Here is a 20,235-nt window from a genome sequence, read left to right as displayed (position 1 = left end):
AAGAACGAACAAAGCCTTAGAGCTGAGCTCATCGCTTTCTACCAGACTTAGCTGTTCCGAGCCCCTTTGAGTTCCCTCTCAGGCCTCAGGCCTGATTCTGATACTTCTTTTTTCCAATTCAGTACATATTTATTGATCCTCTGCTATTACCTAAGCATTGAACAGTCACTTAGAAAATACAAAGCTGGCAAAAATAGAGTGAAGCCCTCGAGGAGCTTGTTTGGCTCTGATTCTGTCTGCCACACACCTTCCTGCCTCCTTCTCCAGCTGACAAACTCTATCAAGTCATAAATTAGTGGCTTGTGGACTCGATCTGACCTGCAGTGTTTTTGTTTAAGTTGAATTTAAATGTTTTTAGTTACTAGCATGATCTCTGCAGTTCACTAAATGTAAAGCATCACTGGGCTTCCCCAGGTGGCACTAGTGGTAAACAACTCTCTTGCCAATGCAGTAGATGTAGGAGAGAGATGCGGGTTCCATCCCTGAGTCAGGAAGACCCCCTGGAGGAGGGCATGGCAACCCACTCCAGTATTCTTGCCTGGAGAATCCCATGGACAGAGGAGCCTGGCGGGTCATAAAGAGTCAGACAGGACTGAAGTGACTTAGCATGCATGCAAAGCAGTCACTATTACGGGCACTGCTTCTTTAAAAAAAAATTATTTTACTTATTTAGCTGTGTCTTAGTTGTGACATACAGGACCTTAGTTGTGGCGTGTGGGATCTAGTTCCCTGACCAGGACTCAAACCTGGGCCCCTTACCTTGGGAGTGTGATGTCTTAACCACTGGACCACCAGGGAAGTCCTGACAAACACTGCTTCTGCTTCACTTCCTTTCTTACCCCTGACAGCTATTGTGAATGCGTTTGGGTACTAGCACCCGATTACCTTTCTCCGTCTCCAGGAAGCCTTCCCTTAATGTGTACTGTGCGCTCTTGTTATAGGAAGCATTCCTCTATCCATCATAGCTACTGGCTTCTTGAAAACAGGAATCCGTGTTTTGTCTTTGTCACCAACACTTTTTGTGCTGCTTGGCACATACACACGCTCTTTTTTCTTTTACACGTAGATATAGATTGATAAACAGATCGTATCTCAAAACAAGACACTGAGATAAAGCTGCCATGGAAGGGGAGCTTCAATAAACTGAAAGCTGTTAACTTCAAAAACGTAAAGCCTCTTAAGCTCTTTGATATACAACAGTTTTATAATGCACATTTTGTTAGTGAATCACCCCATTCTTTTTTCTTCCCCTAATTTCAAGAACTGTCTTTTTGACTGTGCATTCCTTGGGAACAGAATCTTTTCCTTCTTCTTAAAATATTAAATCTCTGCGGAGAGTACATGGCAAATGATAGATGTTCCAATAATCTATTATGAATAAACAGAAATATCTGATGACTTCGGGTGCAGGAACACACACATTGCTTTCCAAAACGCAGCGCCAGCACCCTTGGGTGACAGTCAGAAGGAAGAGGATTTGAATGCTTCAGAAAGGAGGAGAAAAGGGGCTGAAGGGGTGCAAACATGTGACCCTTGGTGTTTTGGTGTTCGGAGCCACATGAGAGACTTCAAAGATCAGACCGCCCCTTTGAAGCTATGAGAATTGACTCTCCCATGACTGCAAGTGCCTGGCACTAAATCAGGAAGAGATTTATGAAATTTAACAGACCAGAATATTATTACATAAAGAATACTGCCCCTTAGCTGCCATCAAACCGCTCAGCCGTCTGTCTGGTTTCACTCGTTTCCTGAACACTTCACCACATCCCTCACTGCCGCTTGGTCAGAATAGAGGTGGGACAAGGCCACATGGGCATTGAGGCTCTGGTCTCCACTGGGGTCGGGGGTGGGTCAGGGGAGTGGTGATCAGAAGACTTGGTTGTTGTTTTCTCGGTAGGTCGTGTCTGACTCTTTGCAAACCCATGGGCTGTAAGCCGCCAGGCTCCTCTTGTCTGTGGGATTTCCCAGACTGGAAAAAGAATACTGGAGTGGGTTGCTCTATCATTCCCTAGGGGATCCTCCAGACCCAGGGACAGAACATTCAGCACCACCGTGCTTTCCGTTTGTTGGTTGTTTGCTGTTCATTTGCTGACAAGTATTGGGTACAACTTTGCGTTTGGAGTTTGAAGGAAAGAGTATCCATTAAGTGACTTCTGATTCTCTTCCTCCCGCATTTCCACCACTGGCTGGTAAGAGCAGCTTTTGCAGGTTTAGGCATAGCAACACCCACATAAGGAGAGGCTTACACGGCCTCTCCTCAATGGTGGCCCACCACTACAATGGGGCAATGCTTCTTATGATGTAGTAGCTGAAGACCCAAGGATCGCTGCATAAGCTCTTCAGATGAGCCAAACACAGTGGTTCACCTGCAAGTCAAAGCTCAGATAACAACTCATTATCAGGTAGAATTTAACCCTACAAACCCTAATCCAAACTTGAGCAAGTTGTCATAGCTGTACTTGAAATACACTTCTTATGGATTGTCTATGAAACTGAGTCCACTTAATCCATTATCAAAAGCCACACGCTTGATTATTTTAAAAGCATCTTTGTCTTCATGGATTTATCCAAAGCTTCTTGAGTGTGTCACACTGCTATCCAATAGCACAAGAGATCCTGAAAGCCTTTTCTGTCCCTCCACCTCCATCTCTCTCTCTCTCCACCTCCATTTCTCTCTCTCTCCACCTCCATTTCTCTCTCTCCCTTTCTCCTTCTCTCGCGCTCTCTCTCCACTATGACGTTTTAGAAAAATATTTATTTATTTGGTTGTGCTGGATCTTTGTTGCAGTGTGCAGGCCTCTCACTGCAGTGGCTTCTCTTGTTGGGGACCATGGGCTCTAGGGTGCCAGGCTTCAGGAGCTGTGGTATGTGGGCTCGGGAGGTGTGGCTCCGGGGATCCAGGGCACACATTTAGTAGTCATGGCACATGGGCTTAGGGGCTCCACGACATGTGGGATCTTCCTGGATATGGGATAGAACCTGTGTCTCCTGCATTGGCAGGTGGATTCTTTACCACTGAGCCACTATGGAAATCCTCTGCTCTGACTTTCTAAAACTTCACAGGCTGGTGCTCTGTGATGACCTAAAAGGCTGGTGTGGGAGGAGGTGGGAGGGAGGCTCGGGAGGAAGAGGATACACGTATACATAAGGCTGGCTCATGCACAGCAGGGACTAACACAACATTGTAAAGCAATTATCCTCCAGCTAGAAAGAAAAGGTAATGGGTCAGTGTTGCCACTGAGAAAGACACATTTAGTTCACGGTCAAGGTTGCTTTTTCTGGGATTCTGGTAGGCTGCCTGGAGGAGGTGAGGACAGCTGAAGAATTTCCAGAATGAAAGCACACGGCAGTTGATCCACAAACCTTAAATGGCATTTGAAATATTTTAAAAATAAAACTTCATAGGTAATGCAAAAAGTAATTAGATCAACTGGATAATAGACACATACATGTTTTAATCCTTTTGATTACCGCTGTGGGCTTCCCAGGTGGTGCAGTGGTAAAGAATCCATCTGCCAATGCAGGAGCCCTGGGTTTGATCATTGGGTTGGGAAGATCTCCTGGAGTTGGAAAGGACTGTCCACTTCAGAATTCTTGCCTAGAGAATTCCACGGACAGAGGAGGCTGGTGGGCTCCAGTCCATGGAGCTGCAAAGAATTGGATATGTTTGTGCAACTGAGCATCCATGCACTCACGCGTTTGCCTCATTAGAACAAACTCAGTTACAAGGGGAAGATTTTGATAAAGGAGTATAAAAATATAAAATTACTACTTTCTTTCAATGCAAACGTGTGACATAAATTGCCAGGTCAGCCGTTCCCCAGTGCACCCCCATCATAATGACCCAATGCCCTTTGATAAATTATTAGGAACATGTCAGGAAAAAATTGTGTATGCTGTTACTTAGATTATTTTTGAAACTTCTGGGATATCCTAAGATAAAATATTTACCCACAAGCCTTAGAAAGAGGTTTTATGGATCTAGGCTGTAGGTTATCTTGTCCCTTGTCACAAGGACATCTCTTATGTTTTCCCTCACATCCAACATCATAGATCAGAGGAAAGTGAAAGTGAAAGTTGCTCTATCAAGTCCAACTCTTTGCAACCTCATGGAGTCTACAGTCCATGGAATTTTCCCGGCCAGATACTGGAGTGGGGAGCCTTTCCCTTCTCCAGGTATCTTCCCAACCCAGGAATCAAACCAGGGTCTCCTACATTGCAGGCAGATTCTTTACCATCTTAGCCACAGGGGATGCCCAAGAATACTGGAGTGGGTAGCCTATCCCTTCCCCAGGGGATCTTCCCGACCCAGGAATTGAATTGGGGTCTCCTGCATTGCTGGCGGATTCTTTACCAACTGAGCTATCAGGGATGTCCAGGACATTTCTTGTGTTTCCCCTCACATCCAATACTCATAGATCTGAGGAAGCCCACATTTAATTTTCAAGTCACAAAATCATAAAGGAAATTGAGTTAAGGTTACCAGAGAGCAGGTAAACAGATGCTGGGCAACAAAAATTAACACTGGCCCAAACTAGAGTTAATATTCCTCTCCCTAAATTCTCATATCTATTCAACCATATGATAAGCAGTACTCTCTTTTGTCCTAATTATTGCTTGAGGAGGCCAAGATCCCAGGGAGCTTGTCAGATCACACCTAGGCACTGGTGATCCTTCTGTCAACCTGGTTTTGCTGCATTAAATTTTTGCATTCCTTTAGCAGTTGCATGCAGAAACCCCTCTACTAGGATAATCATGAAGTCACATTACAGAGAAAAAAATTAAATACCAGGAGAAAATACAAGCCAGAATTTAGCACACTTGTACACTTGTTTATAAAAAACTTATGAAAGTAGGACAATGCATTTAAAAATAATAGTGTATATATAAATCTCCTTACCATGTGTATTTTATTGAACAGGATGCTCTCTATTTTTGAATAGTTGCAAGAAATCCTTAGATGATGATAGAATGCCAAGCACAATGGGATACACATAGAACACTCTAAGGGCTGTTCTTAGTGGGAAGTTACAGTCCTTTCAAAGTTTCATTATAAATAAAATGACAGCTAATATTTATTGAATGCTCCTTATAAGCCTGCCATGGGTGTGCAAGAAGAACTCAAGAACGACAAGAACCACAAGGCAAAGCAGACAAACATCCCCGTCCTCTTGGAACTTCCTGGCACCCGTCGGACAGGGTTGGACGCACAGTACTGAGCCAGGAAACAATTCCTCGTGGGAGATAAAATGTACAAGACACCACAAGGAGGTGCAGAGGGGTTAAAGAGAGCCATGTGCAGAGTCCCGTACCATACAGAGTGACAGTGAGGACACTGCTGCAGTTTCTTAAGAAGACCATTTTACATTGGAAAAGTAAGCATAGGGAGCATAAAATTTTCTCTGTGTTTGGCAACTTACTTATTGGGAAGCTAGGATTTACCCCAGACATTCTGGTTCAAGCCATTTATTAGAGAGTGGTCCCCAAGGTAGAGTTCTCTTTTTTATGCACCCCCAAATTGATCTGTTAACATTCATAATTTTCATTCATACTTTCCTCATTTTTAAAAACTGAAGTATTTGATATGGTTATATTTATATATGAGTATATATGGTAATACATTAAGACATATATAATTTTAACATAAACGCATTACTTAAAGCAGGGTGCATGTTCATTTTATGCTTAAACGCACTGAACTTTTTTTTTTTAAGTGATCACTAAATTAAGGCATAATTGTATGCCGCCCACTGGTGTTCTTAAAGTGTAAGCCAATTGCTCCAGCCTTTAAGTCAAGAGCGCAGAAATAAGCCACCCTTCTCTGAGTTGAAATGTGTTCAATTACTCTCGGTAGCTTTCAAGTTGATAGTCAAGAGGCATCATTATATCAAAAGCTATTAGTTCCCATAGATTAAATTATATCTAACACTCACCACCCCCATCCCCATTAAAATACCAGGACTTTTCAGACCATTCTCTCTGCTTTCTCAGGGGCTCCATTAGCATCATGAGAAACTCAAGGCCGTGAATTGGCAAGTAATTAAATGGAGCATGTGATGAGATTCCGAAGCCTCTTGTCTACTTGGAGGAAACCCAAGCGACTCATCTGAGTTGAGGTATCTAAGGATTTCTGTCATCTGAGAACACGATTCTTAGAGCAGCACAGACCGCATCCTGCTGCTGATGGGGAAATAATAGAGACTGTTCTTATCAAGAGGAATACAGTGAAGTCACTTGGCCTGACTGAGCCTTCAGAGCTGGTTGGAGCTAAGGGAATTCACTGTCTTTCAAGAAACATATGAAGCATTTATTATGTGTCAGGCTCTATACAAAGCAAAGAAATAAGACACGTTTCTTGTCCTCAGGGTCTCATGTGCCAGTGGAGCAGACATATAAACAAATACATTCATAATGCCGTGTCAGAAATTCATGAACGAATCAGTAAACAAGGTTTATAGCTTCGCTCCATTCTTCAAACTCGATCTACACATCTCCCTACCCTGTCCTGCTGTGCTGGCCTATAAATGCTAACAGGGGACACAGGAACAGTTCTGTAAGATGGCCTCAGATAATTCAGCATGTGCTGTATATTTTTTGATTGAAAAAAAATTCAGTTTCAGTTGAAAACCATACATAAAATTACAAAGGAATGTAATAATAACCCTTATCCACATATCCCAGAATGAATCACAGTTGGAATCTTGTGGTCTGTTTTCATTTCAAAGAAAAATAAGTTTATCCTTGCATAAAATTGACACACGGCTATTTAAAAGTTTAAATCCATAAAAAAGATGAAAATGAAAAATAAACCACTGCAAACCTCACTGTATAAAAAACACAACCCTCAAGGGGCTCTGCTGGTAGTCCAGTGGACGGGACTTTGCCTTCCAGTGCAGGGGATGCAAGCTCAGTCCCTGGTCAGGGTTGGGGGGAGCTGGGACCTCACATGCCTTGTGCTGAAAGATCCAAAACCAAAGGACAGAAGCAATGTTGTGACGGATGCCACAAAGACTTTAAAGATGGTCCGCATCAAAAAAACCTTTAAATAAAAGTAACAGTCAGTAACATCAGATGCCATCGTGAGGGGGCGGGGCGCAGCTTCTAGTGAGTGTAAACTGGCGTGCAGGGGAGACCACACACTGAAGGAGTGGGGGCTTCATTTAAAGGAGATTATTCTGCTCCATGCTGCCTTCTCCACGCCTGAGCCATCCACCAATCCGTGCCCTTTTCTTTGTCGAATTCTTGTCTCTTAATAATCTCATTGTTTTTGACTCTCTTTGGCTCGTTTCCCTCATAGCTCAGTTGGTAAAGAACCCGCCTGCAAGGCAAGAGACCCCGGGTAGATTCCTGGGTCAGGAAGATCCACTGGAGAAGGGGAAAGCTACCCACTCCAGTTTTCCGGCCTGGAGAGTTCCATGGACTGTGTACAGTCCATGGGGTCTCAAAGAGTCAGACACGACTGAACGGCTTTCACTTCATTTTCACTTGCTTATTTGCTTAGGCATCAGCTGTAAGGGGCATTGTGTGATAGAGTTTCAGCTGTCTACCTCATTTGCTCTGAAACTTTTTAATTCCTTTTTTATGTAATATTTATCTTTTTATAGATATGCCTCTTCTAGTTGGGCTTAATTATTCTGGCTCCTTCCACTTGCCACCTCTTAGACTCTTCCTTCAGCTCGTGTCAATCACTCTTTAGTACTGACTGGACAACTCTAATGGGCTGAGTGCTGTGCTGAGTCCTGGTCCCTGTTGTCCATGGGGGAGATGGACAAATAGAGAGGAGAGGGCAAAGCAAAAGTATAACTACAAATATGCTTGATGCAGAAGAACATGGAAATTGAGTAGAGTCCTCTTTTAGAGAGGGTGGGGAAGAAATGCTTCTCTAAATCAAAAAAAAAAAAAAGATAGTCAATCCCAAATCTAAAGGATGACAAAACCAGCACCAGAATGGTGCATGGCATGCGCTAGCTGCTTAATAAATATTTTCTGAATATTTTCAGAATACATTAATGTGAATATGAGGGAGAAGAACATTTAAGGAGAGGACTCAGCAGTGCTCAGACAGTTTCCTGGACTCAGATATCCTAATTCACTCTCCTCTCTAGTTTTGACATCTCTTATAACCAGGATGACTCTCATAATAACTACTATTATCTTTACAGCTATCATGTATTGCCACCATAGAAGAGACACTTTATGGATTTCTTTGTATTGTTATCTTAATTAACCCTCACTAAATCACAAGATAAAGATTTGTGTGTTGAGGGTGTTTCATTTTTTTCTTATTTTTCACATCATGAAATGACAGCTCAAAGTTTAACTGAATGAGCCAAGGACACCCAACGAGCTATGGAACAGAGTTTGACACCAAATGCAGGTCTATCTTTCTGCAAATCCAATGATCTACATCTAGAATGTTCATATGTGATCTGATGTGATTGAGGACTCACTTCACAGTCGAAACCCCATGGAACGTTAACAGGTTCAAGTCATCTGCCCGCCTCCATCAAGATTAGGAAAGGGGTTCTGAGAAAAGGTAGTGAGGTAGGGTAGGTTATAGCCCACTGGGCCTGACTGGGGCCAGGTTTATCTGGATTCAAATTCCGATCTAGACATCGGCTGGGTGAATAACCTCAGGCAAACAACTCAAGCCAAGGCATGTGAGATTCAACACCTGCACCAAAGAGATAATAGCACATCCATTCTTACTAAGATTCAATGATACAGTATAAATAAACACCAGCACCTTGTTTGGCAGAAGGATTTCCAATGTAGGTATAAAGACTGGCGTGCTGTGGTTCATGGGGCCACAAAGAGTCGGACTCCACTGGACAACTCAACAACAACAACAACATAAAGACAACACTGAACATGGAATAGCTGGCTTGTACATGCAGAAAGGGGTCTGGGTGGCTTAGAAAGAGGTGACAGATAAGCTGGGATTTGAAGGACAAATGGAATTCACAAGGTAATCCGGAGGAAAAAAATATTTCAGAGCTAATGAATTCTGTGCACAAAGACAGGAGACAAACTCATTACCTGGAAACCACACATCGACAATTTGTTTTTTAACATTTCCTTATAATGACATGGGACCCCTGGAACAAGGTGCTTCTGCCTACTGAAATTCTGATATTTTTAAAATAGCACTCATGGTGGTAAGGATTCTAATCAAAACTCATCCAGAAAAGAAGGAAAAAGGATCCTCCTTGAATATTTATTAATTTTATTTTCTCAACCAGCTGGGCCTGGAAGGAGGTTTTGGGTTTTTTTTTTTTACTATTTTTTTTCAAGTGCCAAGTATCTCTTACATTTATTACCCAGAGTATAAGTTCTCCAAGGCAGGGAACTTTCAGAATTGGGATGTTCACTGTATGTTAAATGCTAACTATTATATCCTTTCTTTCCTAAGTCCTTGGAGTGCCAGCTGGGCCCAGAAACTCTAAAGTGTGAAGCTCAAGTGCAGAAGCTGGGATGGGAGGTATTTCAGGAAAGCAGAGCAAGTTGAAGCTTTGGAAGACGGCTGTGAAGAATATTTCTGCTTTGCTATTTCCAGCTCAATTTAGCAGCTTTGAGAAAGAAGAGGAGATTTTCATTAGCATTTTATTCCTCTATGTTCACCCATACCATGTGGTAGAAATAAAATTTCAATCCTTCCTGCTATTATCTTGGTTAGAATCATTAAATACTTTAGCTTGAGTGGAATTATTAAGGAGGAAAGAGAGAATTTCATGCTGACAGTTTACCAGGTGTCATCACATGGTTCAGTCCTTCCAATTCATGAAGTTACTGCTGGCCCCCTGGATGCACAAAAAGGTGAAGCAGCTTGCCCGAGGTCACGCAGTTAAAAACGTACCTTGCCAGAATATGGCCTCTCTTCACACATTAAAACCCATTTCAAAAACACGTCACCATTCACTGGCTGAGGCTAGGTTATTCAATACAGGCCCTTTATTTCTAACAAACCCTATGCAACATATACACGGAAAATGCATTGATAAATAATACACAATTTCAAGCTCATTCATCAACTTTCCTTTGGTATGTAGTACATCACCATTCGTAACAAGATCTGCAGCAACGTGCATTAAACATCACATGAATTTTTTAATTAAGAGAAAAAGACTAGAAAGGCTAATATCTACTGTTTAAGTGATAATGTAAGAGACAAAGAAATGAATTATTAAAAAATTCTGGGCTATTGAAAGCAACTGAAAAACATTAACTTTATTTTGGAGTATTCTGATATTTAAAATAGAGACAGAAGCAAATTTCTTAATAAAAAATTGAGTATCAGTTTGCTGGGAAAGATAAATGTGTTTTGAATTTATAATATTTGGCATAGATTTGTGGAAAATTATTATCATCTAGGGCTATTGGGAGGAGCAGTGATTCTAAATATTTATGAAGCTCACGCATTACCTCAAATTGCATCATTATAGCCTCCTGATCATACCATCTGATTGGAAAAAAGGTCTAGTTTCCTCAAGCTCTGTTTGAAGACAAACATTATCTCTCTACCTTGTTTTTATCATTCCAATTTATTCTCTGGTCATTAGTAACTGGGGCTTCCCTGGTGGCTCAGTTGTAAAGAACCTGCCGGCCAACGCAGAAGACACAGGCTTGATCCCTGAGTTGGGAAGATCCCCTGGAGAAGCAAATGGCAACCCACTCCAGTATTCTTGCCTGGAGAATCCCATGGACAGAGGAGCCTGGCAGGCTATAGTCCAGCAGGTCACAACGAGTCAGACGCGACTTAGCCACTAAACAACAACATATGTAACCATCTCGCTTGTTGATGAATGAGCTTGGAATTCTGTATTATTTATCAATGCATTTTCCATGTATATGTTGCATAGGATGTGTTAGAAATAAAGGGCCTGTATCAATGAATGGCAACATGTTTTTGAAATGGGTTTTAACATGTGAAGAGAGGTCAGATGTAACCGAATAGAGCTTCATGTCCTTTGCGGTCTGCTGTTATGCATGTCTTACAGTACCTCTGAGTTTTTTTGAGCTTTTACGAGGGGTGCCACAGAGAGGCAGGGAGCAGGTGAACACGAGCTTATTTGCAAAACATGAATGGACTCATAGACATAGAAAACAAGCTTATGGTTACCAAAGGAGAAATGGGGGAGGGATATACTTGGGATTAACAGATATACACTGCCATATACAAAATAAACAATAAGAACCTACTGTATATCACATGGAACTATATTCAATATATTTTCCTATAATGGAAAAGAATCTGAAAAAAGAATATATGCATATATAGCTGAATTTCTTTGCTGTATGCCTGAAAAATTGTAAATCAACTATACTTCAATAAAAAGAATAAGTGAGATAAAATATCAATATGACAAAAAGATATGGGTTGGAGATATACTGATAGAATCAGTGAAAAGTCATATAGAGAGAGCAAGACAACGAAATGGAGAGGAAAGAAAGATTAGACTGACAGAGAAAAAAAACTGAAATTTTTCCCTTATTTCTGTGTTAGAGGACCTGAAAATGTAATGGCAGATTTCAAAATACAAGGATCTCAGCAAGGAGCTTAAGATATGTGTTACTTGAATGTTTCCCAACCTTGAAATACCCATGGGAAGAAAAATAAAAGTCTCCAGACTTTCTCTTTTAAAAATCCCCTGCATAATTCTAGCATGATCTGAGAAATCCGTGTTACCCCTGGTTATTTTGATGACAAACCACGCTGGGAAATGCCCACGATTGCTCTGGACTGGACTCTGCAGCCACTCAGAGGAAGAGGGCTTTGCAAGCAATGTCTTTGACAACATGAAACTAATTGGTGTCCGTGTAGGGAGACTGATGCAATGCTCATGAGGTCTCCCAACGGAAAGCAGAGACTATTCAAACACCTTCATCACATGCCCAATATACCACTCCCCAAATGTTCAGCAAGGAGATCCAACCAGTCCATCCTAAGGGAGATCAGTCCTGGGTGTTCATTGGAAAGACTGATGCTGAAGCTGAAACTCCAATCCTTTCACCACCTGATGCAAAGAGCTGACTCATTTGAAAAGACCCTGATGCTGGGAAAGATTGAGGGCAGGAGGAGAAGGGGACAAGAGAGGATGAGACGGTTGGATGGCATCATTGACACAATGGACATGGGTTTGGGTGGACTCCGGGAGTTGATGAAGGACAGGGAGGCCTGGCGTGCTGCGGTTCATGGGGTTGCAAAGAGTCGGACACGACTGAGAGACTGAACTGAACTGAAATGTTCAGCATTAGACACATGACATGGTTATTCTGAATGCCTATCACCTAGCAAGTGGCTCAAGGAAATAATACCTGCTTCCCAGTATTGTTTTATTTTATTTTTAAGGATTAAAACTGTCTTTTTTATTCATGCATTCATTTATTTGGCCGTGTCAGGTCTTTGTTGTGATGGGCGGGCTCCGGCTCACATGGGCTCTGTGTTTTGCAGGACAGGTTTAGGTGCCCTATGGCATGCGGGGTTCCAGTTCTCCGACCAGGGACCAAACCTGTATCCCCTGAATTGGAAGCAGGATTCTTAACCACTGTACCACCAGGAAAGTCCCTCAGTGTTGACTTAAATACTGCCTAGGTTAACCCACACGAATCTCTCAAGTCAGTACTGATTATCTATTGTCACAAATAGATGTTCCTTGAGCAGCAGCAAAGAAAAGGAGAGACAACTAAGGGGGAGGAGACGAGGGGAAGAGGTATGAGGTGCCGCTCCTCCTATTCCTCACTTCAGCATACTCCTTAGAGAATTATTTTTCAAAAATTGAATAACAGGGAAGGCAGTATAACCCCACCAAGTGTCAATGAGTAATTTTAGCTATCCATTTATGTATATATTCAGGCTACAAGGCAGGCCACCAATGTCTATTGATTCCACTCCTCTGAAATAGATGGTTTTACTTAGCTCTGAAAAGTGAACAACTTTCCTGACACCTACCGCTTGTTTAATAGTTTTGGAATAATCTATATTTCATTAGAATGATGACTTATCTGCCCAGCCTTCTGCTGTCTTGCAAACTATTGATTTAATGTGGCTTAGCACTTGTGTAACATCTAATAAATTGGTCCCGATCAGCAGTGCTGTGTTACACACTCATTCCTTGCTATATAATACTGGCCTTGCATATTTTAGAACACATCTGTAGACTCATTTTCTCGACAAGAACCTTCCTCTTCAAACCTTTCCACGGAAACAGCCATTGCTTTTCTTTTATAATCCACATAAAACGTTTAGATAAGTACAGGGCACCACAATCAATATTCATACTGTGATTTATTGGAGGAGGAAATATTCCAGTAAATCGTCCCTGTAAATCCAGTGTGCAAGGTAGTTAGTGCAGTAATCCATCTCCTGGATATTTTAAACGGGGCATTAATGGGCTGGAAAGGCGGAGGGCTCATGAATCACCTACCTGTGATGTAGGTAGTTACAGACTTTATTAGCTTAAATGCTTCACACTGAGCTATGCCTTCTGCCCCTTTCTTCCACCCTCTCACCCACTGTGTCCAGCCCATTCATCACCACTCAGCCACCTTTTCTCAAAATGTTTGTCTTCTGTTCTGTTGAGCAGTCTAGCTCTCTGTATTCTGGGTGCAGTATCTTCCTGAAAATACAGAGGCTTCTAATTTGAATTTTGCAAGTCTTTTCTATTTCCGATTTTTTTCCTCCAGAAATAGTTTTTCCACAATAGATTCCTCTTTCCTTCAAATGTCTATATGTGTTTGGCATAGAGGTAACTTTCATGACTTTCCTCTGAAGTTTTCTAGCATAGCTGCATTTGCAACATTATAGGCTTTAGGAACATTGCAGAAGGTACCCTTACCCTCACTACCTGATGCAGTCACAAATGTAAAATTTGAACAAAGTCTTAAAAAATGACTCCAAAAACCTGGTTGAAAAATGAGTATTCCAAACTAATACATACTTAATTGTTTAGAAACATAAAAAGGTAGAGTGATTTCTAGAAACTGTGATATAGTTACAATGTAGTTAGAGCACAGACATACAGATATCAACAATAAGAGATGAGAGTGGAAAAAGAGATTGAGGAAAATCTGCAGGCTTAATTATTTGATAACCATTTGCTGAGTGGATGAATATATGAGTTAATCATTCAACCAAACAAATCAATAAATAAACACTTTCTCTTCTTTGGTTTTCACAGTTATAATCTTCTTCAGAGACACAGTGATTTTTGTTTGTTTTTTACTATTTAGTACCTTGAATATTTTTATTCTTACCATAGACTCTTAAAATGAAGTCAGAATGACTGTCTTACTCCATCAATGTTTGCTGACCTTTAATAAAGAATCAAAGTTTTGATTTCTTTTAAACCATCTCAGTCTTGATGTCTTCTAAGGTGATAATAATTAGGTCAGAAATATTGCCACATTTATTTTCAACTGTTTACACCTAATATTTTATAAAATACCCTGAGCCAACACATCAGCTGGCCCTTTTAATTTATTAATCCAAGTACCCGTCTGTTTGGATTGAGACCCTAGAAGCACTGCTGGCAAAGTAAGATGGACAGTTTGTCCTTGCATTCAAAGGCAGCAGCGTCTTAGAAGCCTAGCAGAGGGACATTCGATTTTCACCCACAGATGAAGGTAAGTGGCATTTCCAATCTGGGACCTGAGGTTCCTGACTTGAAGTCACTTAACAAAAAAAAAAATATATATATATATATATATGTGTGTGTGTGTGTGTGTATAAAATATATTAGTAAGAAAATTTAAAAGAAAAAGAAAATTAAATGCCTAGCAATTTTTTCTCTCTTTTATATCAATAGTTTATAGTGGGAGGAAGACGTAAACAAAGCCCTATGATAGGGTTACTGGAATCTTTCTTTTTTACGCTAGACTATTTTCCTTACTATTTTGCTTTGTAAATATGTTCATCTGTATCATTTTTTAGAGTCTGCATGTAAGTGATACCATAGAACATTTGTCTCTGTCTGACTTACTTCACTTAGTTTGGTAATCTCAGGTCCATCCATGTTGCTGCAAATGCGTATTTCATCCTTTTTAGTAATTGAATAATACTCTGTTGTGGAGTCGGAAATGGCAACCCACTCCAGTGTTCTTGCCTGGAGAATTCCATGGACAGAGGAGCCTGGGAGGTTAATGTCCATGTGATTGCAAAGAGTCGGACACGGCTGAGTGAATAACACACACACAATATTCCAGTGTATGTTTGCACCAAATATTCTTTATCTATTCCTCTGATGATGGAAATTTAGGTTGCTTCCATGTCTTGGCTATCATAAACTGTGCTGCAATGAAAACTGGGGGCATGGATCCTTTCACACCGTGTTCTCCTCCAGGTATATGCCCAGAGCGGGACTGCTGGATCACACTGTAGCTCTATTTTTAATTTCTTAAGCAACCTCCACACTGTTCTCCATGGTGGCAGCACCGATGTTTACCTTCCCACTGGAATCTTTCAATCAGGTTAACGTCCCCAGCTGTAATGTCAGAGGGGAAGTCATGGACCAGCAACAGTCTACACCAAATCCACTGCAAACTCCTTGTCATATTACTATGAAATTCAGTCTGGGGAGGCTGCCAGGAAACGATCTCTCTGGGTCCTTGGCTTGTTGCCTAATCAGCCACATGTCAGACTGGTTCTCTTCAGGAAGAGGAGGAGAAAAGAAGAAAAGTAACTAAAGCTGAGACACCAAGATGGCTCAGTCCTGTTTTACTCAGCTCCTGTTTTACTAATCTCACAAAGCTCTTGTCATAATTTAATTGATCAATTAAAAATTATTACTTATTAATTCATAATTTCTCTGGCTACTTTTATAGACTTGGGAACATCTGCTGGTTTGTACTTTCAATCTTCTAATTTTGGTATTTTACTTGAAATTTGATTCTTTCTCCTCAGACCCAACTGACCACAATAGCAGTTCTTCTTTGAATTTTGTGTTTTTAAGTAAATCCAGATATTTTGGGCTTGCCTGGTAGCTCGGTGGTAAAGAACACACCTGCCAATGCAGGAGAGACAGGTTCGATCCCTGGGTCAGGAAGATCCCCTGGAAAAGGAAACAGCAACCCACTTCAGTATTCTTGTCTGGGAAATCTCATGGACAGAAGAGCCTGGCGGGCTATAGTCTCTGCAGTCACAAAAGATTCAGACACAACTTAGTTAAGGAAACAACAACAGCAACCAGATATTTTAGGTCTTTAATTTTGGATGTCCATTTGAACAAAACATCCCCAAGAAATCATACCTAAGAATTGTGTAAAATAAAATTTCTATCTATTTTTTCTGAAGTCACCTGAGATGAATATCAATGTATTGATAAGGAACATAACAAAATCATTATCAGATACAACGTTGAACTTTATTTCTTTAGCTATAACAGAGGAGTTTTGAACAAACTGTCCTTAGTCACTAAACCTTTAAGTTTTCAAATTTACAAATAATTAGCTTTCATGCAACAACATCTTCTGTATTTGTTCCTCATAGATTGATGGGTTTGTGTGTTAAATTGTTGAGTAATTTATATATGTTAGGTCGATTCAGTTCTGTCTGACTCTGTGCGACCTTATGGATTGTAGCCTGCCAGGCTTCTCTGTCCATGGGATTTTCCAAGAATACTGGAATACTGGTTGCCATGCCCTCCTCCAGGGGATTTTCCCAACCCGGGGGTCGAATCTGAGCTGTGTCTCTCGAGTCTCCTACATTGGCCGGTGTCGGGAGCCGCCAGGATGTGCCCAGGCCGTGACAAGTTCACGAGACGAGAGAGGAACCTGCAAGGCAGCTCTTCCCCTCAGAGTCACCCCGGGGACCCAGTTTGTCCCCTTTCTCTTTCTGTCTTACTGTTAATTTGCTTTCTAATAAATCTTGGAAATATAATATGTAGTAATCAGGCCTCCCCGGAATAGCCCAAGTCTATCAGGAATTATCCCCCAAAGCCTAGACCCACCGTGCCTCCAGGTCACTGAGAGCCTTATGAGCAACCAGGAATGAAAGGTTTACTTAGATATCTCACAGATCCTCCTCGTTGGACAAATAGATATGAAAGGATGGTATGTAGCCATGGATTTTGGTCAGTGTAGTTTTCCATGGTATAGAAATGCTCATGATTGCTCCGGCCCAGGACATGACCATCGTCACCGAGCCCAACGATCTGTGCCCAAGCCAAGGGTATGGCTATGGGCAGAAATAAGGGAAAGGCCACAGGCATAGATTAGCTGCTTGCTTAGTAGATTAAGATGTTCCAGATTAGAAAAGAGTAAAGACATTTAGATTCAGAAGTAGATGTACTGCTTCAGTTTACTTGCTTCTTGGTTGAGAGGGCTTTCATTATTGCTATTTCAGGGCTGCTATTTGTCCACTGTTTCCCTTCCTTTAATAAACATGGAATATTATGGGTATTTTTGTAGAATTGGAAAATATGTAGCATAGGATTTCAATAGTATAGAAGATTTATATCAACCAACCTCACTGCCATTACCTCACTATTAATAGAGGTGTTTTGCTGCTTCAGAGGTGTTTTGCTGCTTCATAGTTAAAGATTGTAGACTGAGGTTTTGTGGTCTTAGACAAAGAAAAATATCAAGGTTTTCTCATGGTGCTATTCTCAGAAATGTCAAACATGTTTTTGTAACCCTTCCCATGTATTGTTTTATTGTCCAACGAATTCATACTATATCTGGAATCTATGAAACATTGTTTTTGTCAGAGTGAAAATGTTAGGCCATTGAGGCAAGAAGACTAATGTACGGGACGTTCAAGGAAAAAACCCTGTAATTGGGATTGTTCCAGATGAAGTCATTGGGAAAGATATGAGGGAAAATATTGATGGGAGTATGAAACCAACATCTGATGTAACAGGGGGTGATGGTAAGGGGGAGGCAAGAAAAGCAATTCTATATAATCTGAGCTGTTAAAAAATAAAGAGACAAGTTCTTGCATTGCAACCAGAGTCCGTGCACTTCTTCTCACCGACACCACTCATCCCTTGGGTTTTCCTGGAGCTGCCGGGGCTGGACTCTGGCAGGCAGGCAGGTTCTTTACCACTAGAGCTCCCTGGGAAGCCCAATAATTTATATATCAAATGCATAAGTAGTACTCTCTAGGTGCCAAACATCTTATAATGCATCACAAAAATTATTTAATCATTTGATATGAAAACTTTTAAGAAAAGTATATTATACACCTATTTTATAGTTGAAGAAATCCAATCATACATAGTGTATTTGCCCCAGGTCATACAGTGAGTAAGTGGAAATATTAGGATTCATGTTTTTAAGTACTGATTCATAACCATAATAATAACCTGTTATAATAACTGGTAGAAAACATTACTATTAAAGTAATTATTACACATTATGCTATGTGTTTTATTATAACCTAATGATACTTTTAAAAATAGTCTTGAATCTATCTTTTAGGTCAATATAATTTCTTTTATTCCTTGTGATGGAATTTTATAATGTCTTATAGTATCTAAAACTATCTTCTTAGAACAGTGCTTTTCTGTATTCCCAGGAAGGATCCCAAGACAGAGGAGCTGAGAATTGAGCTGCAGAGACTGCTTTCTGGTCTTAAGGTTCCTGACCTTGTTTCAACCACAGTAGCTCTCCTTCTTATCAGCTTTGTGATTTTGGATTTTAATTGTCCCTAAATCAAAGTCTTTCAGTAATTTAAAAGTACTTTCAAGAAGCACTATTTTAATCTCTTCTGTTTCAGGATTAATGTTATCAGTCTCTTCAACTGTTCGTTCTGAGAGATAGTTCCTCAAACCCTCTCCACTCTATTAACCTTCTCAGCCTGCGATAGAGCCTGTCAATACCCCACTGTAAAGGGAAATTTCTCAAGTATTAGTTTGCACAGTCTGTGCATTGGAGTAACAGGGATGAGAATTTTCCAGTGATTGAACATGCACCTAAAAATATTTGTCTCTTTTACTTTTTAGCATCATATCCACAGACAAAATCACTGGAGACATTCGTAAATATTCTAATAAAACTGCAAACTACACAAGGACCTTAGCATTATTCTTGAGTTAGCAATACAATAATACTTCCAAAATGTGCCTATTAGATTCACCCTAATTGGAGCAAAGTCTTGAACAATAAGAAACAAGTCTGTCAAAAATGTATAAAGGAAATGGATCATTAAATTGACCTGGCGCGTAGGATGCACAGAAGGGCTATTTAGGATTTATAAGAAGATTCATGATATTTGGAACCTGTAATGAATTAGAATAAAGTGAGAACAAGATCTGTAATCCTGCGTTTTGAAAGAAGAAAGAACAATAACAAAAATTACAAACAAAAACACATTCTTTTTTTTTTTTAATATTTGCTTACATAGTCATATCTCTCAGTGTTCTTTATTTTTTTCATGTAGATTTGAGTTACTGCCTAGGGTTTTTTCTTCCTAACCTACAAAATCCCCACTAGCATTTGTTTTAGCGCAGGTCTAATAGCAAGAAAAATCTCACTTTTTATCTTAGTTGTTCCTTGTATTTTGAAGGATAGTTTTGCCAGATACAGAGCTTTATGGTTGTCAGCTATTTTTCTTTCAGAAATTTCAATAAATCATCCAAATGCCTTCTGGCCTCCACAGATTCTAATGAGCTACCGTCCATGGGCACAAAGAGTTGGACACAACTGAGTGACTAATACTCACTCACTCAGAAATGATTTATTAATAAGGTATGTAGAAGGATATATAGAGGTCCATACAAGGAACTCAAGGTTCCATAAGTTTTAGTATGCACAGGAGATTTTGGAACCAATTTCCTTTGGATAAAGAGGGATGCTGCTGCTGCTACTGCTGCTGCTAAGTCGCTTCAGTCGTGTCCGACTCTGTGCGACCCCATAGACGGCAGCCCACCAGGCTCCTCCATCCCTGGGATTCTCCAGGCAAGAACACTGGAGTGGGGTGCCATTTCCTTCTCCAATGCATGAAAGTGAAAAGTGAAAGTGAAGTCGCTCAGTCGTGTCTGATTCTTCGCGACCCCATGGACTGCAGCCCACCAGGCTTCTCTGTCCATGGGAGTTTCCAGGCAAGAGAACTGGAGTGGGTTGCCATTGCCTTCTCCAAAGAGGGATGACTCTACCAAAAAAAGCTGGGTTTTTTTTCTGGATTTCCATGTATTTTATCACTGTTTTTATGAAAGCTAAGAATGTGGAGTTCCTAGCACCACCATTTTCACTGGTATCCTGCCTTCATTCCTTGACAAAGAAAACCGCTGTAAAAGACAG

Source organism: Cervus elaphus, chromosome 21 (genome assembly GCF_910594005.1).
Source record: "Cervus elaphus chromosome 21, mCerEla1.1, whole genome shotgun sequence".
Classification (NCBI taxonomy): Eukaryota; Metazoa; Chordata; class Mammalia; order Artiodactyla; family Cervidae; genus Cervus; species Cervus elaphus.
Note: the sequence above shows the minus strand (reverse complement) of the source record.